Source organism: Dermacentor variabilis, chromosome 1 (genome assembly GCF_050947875.1).
Source record: "Dermacentor variabilis isolate Ectoservices chromosome 1, ASM5094787v1, whole genome shotgun sequence".
NCBI lineage: Eukaryota > Metazoa > Arthropoda > Arachnida > Ixodida > Ixodidae > Dermacentor > Dermacentor variabilis.
This window is the reverse complement of record NC_134568.1, coordinates 20,502,575-20,509,460: the sequence shown is the minus strand read 5'-3', so window position 1 is coordinate 20,509,460 and position 6,886 is coordinate 20,502,575. Positions and strand designations below refer to the sequence as shown.

General features: G+C 50.7%; 1 non-coding gene across 1 annotated transcript; it reads right to left on the bottom strand.

The window, feature by feature from the left end:
* Positions 1–6,804: 6,804 nt before the first annotated feature.
* TRNAS-AGA (transfer RNA serine (anticodon AGA)) lies at positions 6,805–6,886 on the bottom strand. The gene has a single exon. It is a non-coding gene; the product is annotated as a tRNA-Ser (tRNA).

Genomic DNA, 6,886 nt, shown 5'->3' with positions numbered 1-6,886 from the left:
TGCCTTGAGACTATTGAGGAGAGGTCAAAAAGACAGGAGCGCGAAATTAAAGAACAGAAAGAAAAAGAAGAGCGTGAACGTAAAGAACAGAAAGAGCGAGAGCAACAAGAGCGCGACCGTCAACACGCTTTGGAAATGAAGCGTCTTGAGGTAGAGATGGAAAGCGCTCGTAATGGAAGTCAGGCACACGGTGCAGGAGAACGCGTATTGTTCAAAATGACTGACCTGATGCGGCCGTTTAAGCTTGGAGAGGGCATTGGTTTGTTACTGGTTAACTTTGAGCGAACGTGCGAGAAGCAGGGGTTCTCTCGGGAAACGTGGCCACAGCGCTTGCTCACTTTGTTACCCGGCGAGGCGGCCGACGTAGTCGCTCGCTAGGATAGAGAGGAGGCAGAGGATTTCGACAAAGTGAAATTGAGTCTGCTAAAAAAGTACAGGCTGTCAGCGGAGGCGTTCCGTCGGAAGTTTCGGGAAAATGAGAAAGGCAAAAGTGAGTCATATACAGAGTTTGCGTACAGGCTTATGTCAAACATGCAGGAGTGGCTCAAAGAAGAGAAAGCGTTTGGTGACCACGATAAAGTTCTGCAGTGCTTCGGGCTGGAACAGTTTTATAGTCGGTTACCTGAGAACGTGCGGTACTGGGTCTTGGATAGGCCAGACGTTTGTACGGTGGCTAAAGCCGCTGAGCTAGCCGAGGAGTTTGTGACGCGTCGGGCTCGCGGAGCTAAGGACGGTCAAAAGGGTGAATTTGGCTCGAAGTTTGAGAGGCCGAAGTTCACACCCATGAGAGCAAAGGGGAACACACGTAGTGCGGATGCGAGTGAAAGCAGTGCGACCGAACCTAAGGAGACGGCGGCAGCCGAAGCCGAACGCAGAAAGCGGTTCGAGACGAGGCAAGCGCGCGTTTGTTATATGTGCCAGAAGCCGGGTCACTTTTCGGCTCAGTGTCCGGAAACAACACCAAAAGTTGTGTTTTTGTCATTATGCAGCACTGACGAGAACATGAAGCTTCTCGAGCCTTACATGCGAGACCTCCTCGTGAACGGGAAAGAGTGCCGAGTACTTCGCGATTCCGCAGCTACAATGGATGTAGTTCACCCCTCTTACGTACAACCCCATATGTTCACGGGCGAGTGCGCATGGATCAAGCAAGCCGTGGAAGCTCATAGCGTGTGTCTGCCCGTAGCAAAAGTGCTTATTGAAGGACCATTCGGAGCGCTTGAGACGGAGGCCGCAGTGTCATCTATGCTGCCCCCCCAGTACCCGTACCTATTTTCGAACAGGTCCGATCACCTCCTGCGCGAGAAGGGGCTTTTGTTTGGTGAGGCTAGCGTTCAGGCCTTAACCAGATCGAAGGTTCGGGAGCTCGCTGCAAAGGCGGTACTTGCGGGGCCGACGTTATCAAACAATGAAAAAGGGTCAGAGGCGCAGCACGCCGATATTCAGAGCACGCCCGAACTGAATAAAATTTTGTCTGTAGCGTTAAAGGCACCAGATACTGGAGAGGAAATTCCCGATGCGGGAAAGTTAGAAGAGCTATCTGCAGATTTGCTCATCGCGCCTACGTCAGATGGACTTAATAGGTTGCTAAAAGTCAGCCGGTCGGTTTTGATAGCCGAGCAAAAGAAGGATGGCAGCCTAGAAAACGTGCGCTGCAATGTCAAGGAAGGTATCGCCAGGAAAAATGCGCGTTTTGTGGAAAGAGGTGGAGTCCTGTACCGGAAGTATCTAGACCGCAGGGGAGTGGAGTTCGATCAGCTGATCGTGCCTCAGTGCTACCGTCAGGATCTGTTGCGCTTGTCGCACGGGGGTTCGTGGTCCGGACACCTAGGAGTTAAGAAAACTAAGGACCGTCTCTTGCAAGAGTACTATTGGCCAGGGTGTTTTCGGGACGCAGACCATTTCGTGAGGACATGTGACACCTGTCAGCGGGTGGGCAAACCAGGGGACAAATCAAGGGCGCCGTTGAGATTGGTACCTATCATTACGGAGCCTTTTAGACGGCTCGTTATTGATACAGTGGGACCTCTGCCGGTAACAGCCACGGGGTACAGACACATTTTGACTGTGATCTGCCCAGCGACAAAGTTCCCTGAAGCAGTGCCGCTTAAAGAACTCAGCTCAGTTGAGATAGTCAATGCACTACTGTCCATATTTGCGCGAGTTCGTTTTCCTGCGGAAATCCAATCAGATCAGGGCACAGTGTTTACTAGCGCTTTGACGAAAACTTTTCTCGAAAGGTGTGGGGTAAAGCTGTTACACAGCTCAGTGTACCACCCACAGTCGAATTCCGTTGAGAAGCTCCACTCCGTCATGAAGCGCGTGTTGAGAGCCTTGTGTTTTGAACATCAAACTGACTGGGAGCTGTGTCTGCCTGGGGTGATGTTTGCATTACGGACCGCGCCGCATGCAGCTACGGGGTTTTCGCCAGCTGAACTGGTGTACGGTCGCTCGCTGCGATCTCCGCTTCGCATGCTTCGAGAATCGTGGGAAGGCAGGGGCGACGACCCAGTCGTGGTGGAGTACGTGCTTAAACTCCTCGAACGCTTAAGAAGGGCACAGGAGTTGTCAGGTGAAGCGATGGCAAAGGCCCAGCAGAGGGCCAAGGTTTATTATGATCGGACCGCCAGGACCCGTCGTTTTGAGGTGGGCGATGAGGTCATGATATTGCGCACATCGCTAAACAACAAACTAGACGTGCAGTGGGAGGGCCCAGCACGAATTGTTCAGAAACTGTCGGACGTTAACTACGTGGTGAGTCTGCCAGGAAAGCGGAAAGCACAGCAAGTTTACCACTGTAATCTGCTCAAACCTTATAGACAAAGGGAAGCAGTAGTGAGCATGATGGTAAACGTTCCTGAAGAGCTTCCGGTCGAGCTTCCGGGACTAGGCTCAGTGACGAACAGGAAAGACACCGATCAGGTCATTAGTGACTTAGTCAGTGGAGCATCGCTGTCGCCTGAGCAGAAAACCGAACTACACCAGCTCTTACAAGAGTTTCAAGGTCTGTTCTCTGAGAGGCCAGGTAGGACTTCTGTCCTTACTCATGATATAGAACTTACCTCCCCAGAGCCAGTACGATCCAAGGCGTATCGGGTGTCACCCCGCCAGAGCGATATTATGGAGGCTGAGGTAAAGAAAATGCTACAGCTCGGTGTTATTGAGGCAGGTGAGAGTGATTATACCTCCCCTTTGATTTTAGTTGAGGTACCGGGCAAGGAACCTCGTCCTTGCGTCGACTACCGCAGGCTTAATTCCATCACTAAGGATCAAATTTATCCGATCCCTAACATCGAGGAGCGCCTTGAGAAAGTTAGTAGCGCTCAGTTTATTTCCACCCTAGATCTTGTCAGGGGTTATTGGCAGGTTCCACTTACAGAAGAGGCTAGTAGGTATGCGGCGTTCATTTCCCCAATGGGAACATTCCGTCCTAAAGTGTTGAGTTTTGGTTTGAAGAACGCGCCATACTGCTTTTCAAGCCTCATGGATAAAGTGTTGCGGGGACAGCAAGAATTCGCTTTACCGTATCTAGACGACGTAGCGATATTCTCCGCATCCTGGTCTGAGCATATGGCACACTTGCGGGCAGTGCTCACCCGCCTGCGCGAAGCGGGCTTGACAATCAAGGCTCCCAAGTGCCAGTTAGCACAGGCCGAGGTTGTCTACCTCGGTCACGTGATTGGTCAGGGTCGTCACCGCCCCTCTGAAATAAAGGTGGCCGCTGTGCGAGACTTCCCGCAACCGCGCACGAAGACCGATATTCGGTCGTTCTTAGGTGTCGCCGGCTACTATCAGAGGTACATCCCCAGGTACTCTGATATCGCGGCTCCCCTGACGGATGCTCTAAGAAAAACAGAGCCCCAAACAGTCGTATGGGACGAGACAAAGGAAAGAGCTTTTAGCGCCCTAAAGAGTGCCCTAACAAGCCAGCCTGTGCTACGATCGCCAGACTATACAAAAGGGTTCGTTGTTCAGTGCGATGCTAGTGAGCGAGGCATGGGCGTTGTACTGTGCCAACGGGAAAATGGAGAAGTAGAACACCCCGTCCTGTATGCTAGTCGTAAGCTGACCAGTCGTGAGCAGGCGTATAGCGCCACCGAGAAAGATTGTGCGTGTCTCGTGTGGGCCGTTCAGAAATTGTCATGCTATCTAGCCGGCTCGAGGTTTATCATTGAGACGGATCACTGCCCTCTCCAATGGCTGCAGACCATCTCTCCCAAAAATGGCCGCCTCCTGCGCTGGAGCCTCGCTTTGCAACAATATTCCTTTGAGGTGCGTTACAAAAAGGGGAGTCTCAACGGTAACGCCGATGGCTTAAGTCGAAGCCCCTAACGTAGGAATCAGCCTCAAAATTGTTTGTTACTGATGTTTTTCTTCCTGAGGCAGGATTTTTAACATATTGCTTTTGTTTAGTGTTTCAAAGTGATAACATGCTTTCTAGTGCAATTTTCCCATTTGTGGACGCGTTCTGAGTGCTGCTAGACTACTGTAAGGAACTAGGCAGTGGTATAAAAGGGGAAAGAGCCTGGCAGGGCTTAGTGAGGGTTGTGCCGTGCTTGCTGACTGAGCGGTTGAGTTTCAGCGTAGTTCTAACGCTTGCCGGGAACGAGAACAAAAATGTGAACTCTCCCGAAGTCACTTTGCAGTGTCCCGTGCGAACCTGAACGAGAGAACGAGGCCTTCTCTGTGCGCTGCGCTCAAGAAACGTCGAGGGACGCCCGACTTCGGTTATGAGCATCATCGAGCGACATCCCTCCGGACAGCGGATGCAGTCCCCTGACCATCGGGATCTCCTTCCCCCGGCGGGGCGGTCTGTTACGTTTCGCCTACGACGCGCGGTATAGCCGGCGTGGATGCAACGGACGCCGGGGCTTCGTTCAAAGCGGGAGACATTTTGGCCCGTTCGGCGCCGCCGCTACGCCTCCCTGCCAAGCGCGTCCAGGCATGTTCCAATGCCACGTGTCTTCATGTGCGTGTGTGAGTGTATGTGCATATTGGTGCCCACGCTTGTCGAAGCGCGGCAGCCGGGGAGAGGAGCTCATAACAACTGTGAAGCAAGGGGGTCTGACAGGCGCCGACACGACGGCTGCTCCACCTTCTCTTCCCATTGTGCCCGAGTGGCGCCGACACGACGCTGCGCCACCTTATCCCATTGTTCCCGAACGGCACAGTCACGTGCTCGTCTATAGAGGGGTTCCTTCTTGCCCTCAACTGCGAGAGTATAAAAGCAGCTGCCCCCGGACACCAAAGGGGGCTACGATTTCTTCTGTTGAGTAAAGTGCACTCCCGTCTCTCTACTTCGGTCAACCTGACCGCCAACTCTTTGCGATGTTAGAATAAACAAGTTGTTTTGTTGTTACCAGTCGACTCATGCTTTGCCGGGACCTTCGGATGCTTCCAGTTGTACCCCAGGCCGCCAGGCCAACGCTACCCTTGGGGCTTGCGACCCAGGTGCAACAACGGGCGTCAGCGCCGAGTTCCCAACAACTCGCGCCAGCGGTGCGATTACAACACTGGCTTCATTGTTTGTCACGTCCTATTTGATTGTCACTAACAATATAACTTAAAGGAGACCCGACTCCAGTTGGCATGCAGGGTGATCATTTTTAAGTTTTCCGGTATGTTTAAATAATTGCTTGTGGCAGATAGCACAATTCTTCTGCCTCAGCTGGATTATTCGAAGTGATAGACATTCTATCACTAGAAATCAAAACACATATTCAACTAACTATCAAAGATCCACTAATTAACTTAATTACTTACTTTACAGCCCATATTTCAATACGAATTGTAGCCGCTGAGCTCGCAAGGCGTATCCACTTAGAACGAACTCTCAGGGTGACAGCAGCTTCGAGGTATGAATTTTCAAAGTGCCGAGCGAAATCCATGGGTGTTCCAGTTACTTATTGTGCTTCAATGCATAAACGAGCGTTTTCTTTAAAAAGTAAGTAGGACAACAGTGCACTCTTACTCCCAGTTTGATTGCGCATATCTCCAAACTGGCTTCATTCTGGACATTAATTCCAAATAGATATACCTTGCACACTGACCGGCTACAATTCATAAATTGTAATATGTGGCCTAATGTAATTAATTATTAATAAGTGTACTTTTATTAATTAGTTGAATATGCGTTTAAATTTCTCGTGCGAGTAATGTCGGCCTCTTTGAGTAAATTAGCTTAAGGACTAGGATTATGTTATCAGCAAGAGGCGACCTTTAAAAATTCCGGAAATCTTGTAAATGCCCAACCCGTGTATACGTAACGCAAATCATGCTTGGTTTGGTAGAGAATTCTGCAGCGGGAGGGGCTAATGCTTTTGCCATCTTCTGGGCCTGCCTGTCTATGTCCAGTCGCTGTGGCCTGCGTGGAAGGCGACTGGGAATGAATACCGCTTCATATCCTGCGTCAGACTGGCAGCTGCTGATACCCTGGAATATGTGGGCTACGATAGCCGACAGGGTGGTTGGTGAACACGAAGTTAAGCACCTGGACAGATGAAATTGGAGTGTTTATGTGTACGGAGATTCGAATCCATGCTTCTAAATACATCGCGCAACCGGTAAATATCTCATATTTGATATATCTATTTTTCGGATGAGACATGAAAACATATTACTAATGACGTTGGTCGCGTAAGTTCTATTTCTATGCTTATCGTATGCTGCAGCAACGCGCTAAGCGAAGATCCCTAGTACCCTTGCTTCTACACCTAAAATAAAGAGAGATGAAGCATAAATAAACGTGTCAGACAGGCTCCCCGAACAAAAACATACAGGCTCGCCATGTAAAAAAAAAAAAATCGCAGTCGACAGGATTCGAACCTGCGCGGGGAGACCCCAATGGATTTCTAGTCCATCGCCTTAACCGCTCGGCCACGACTGC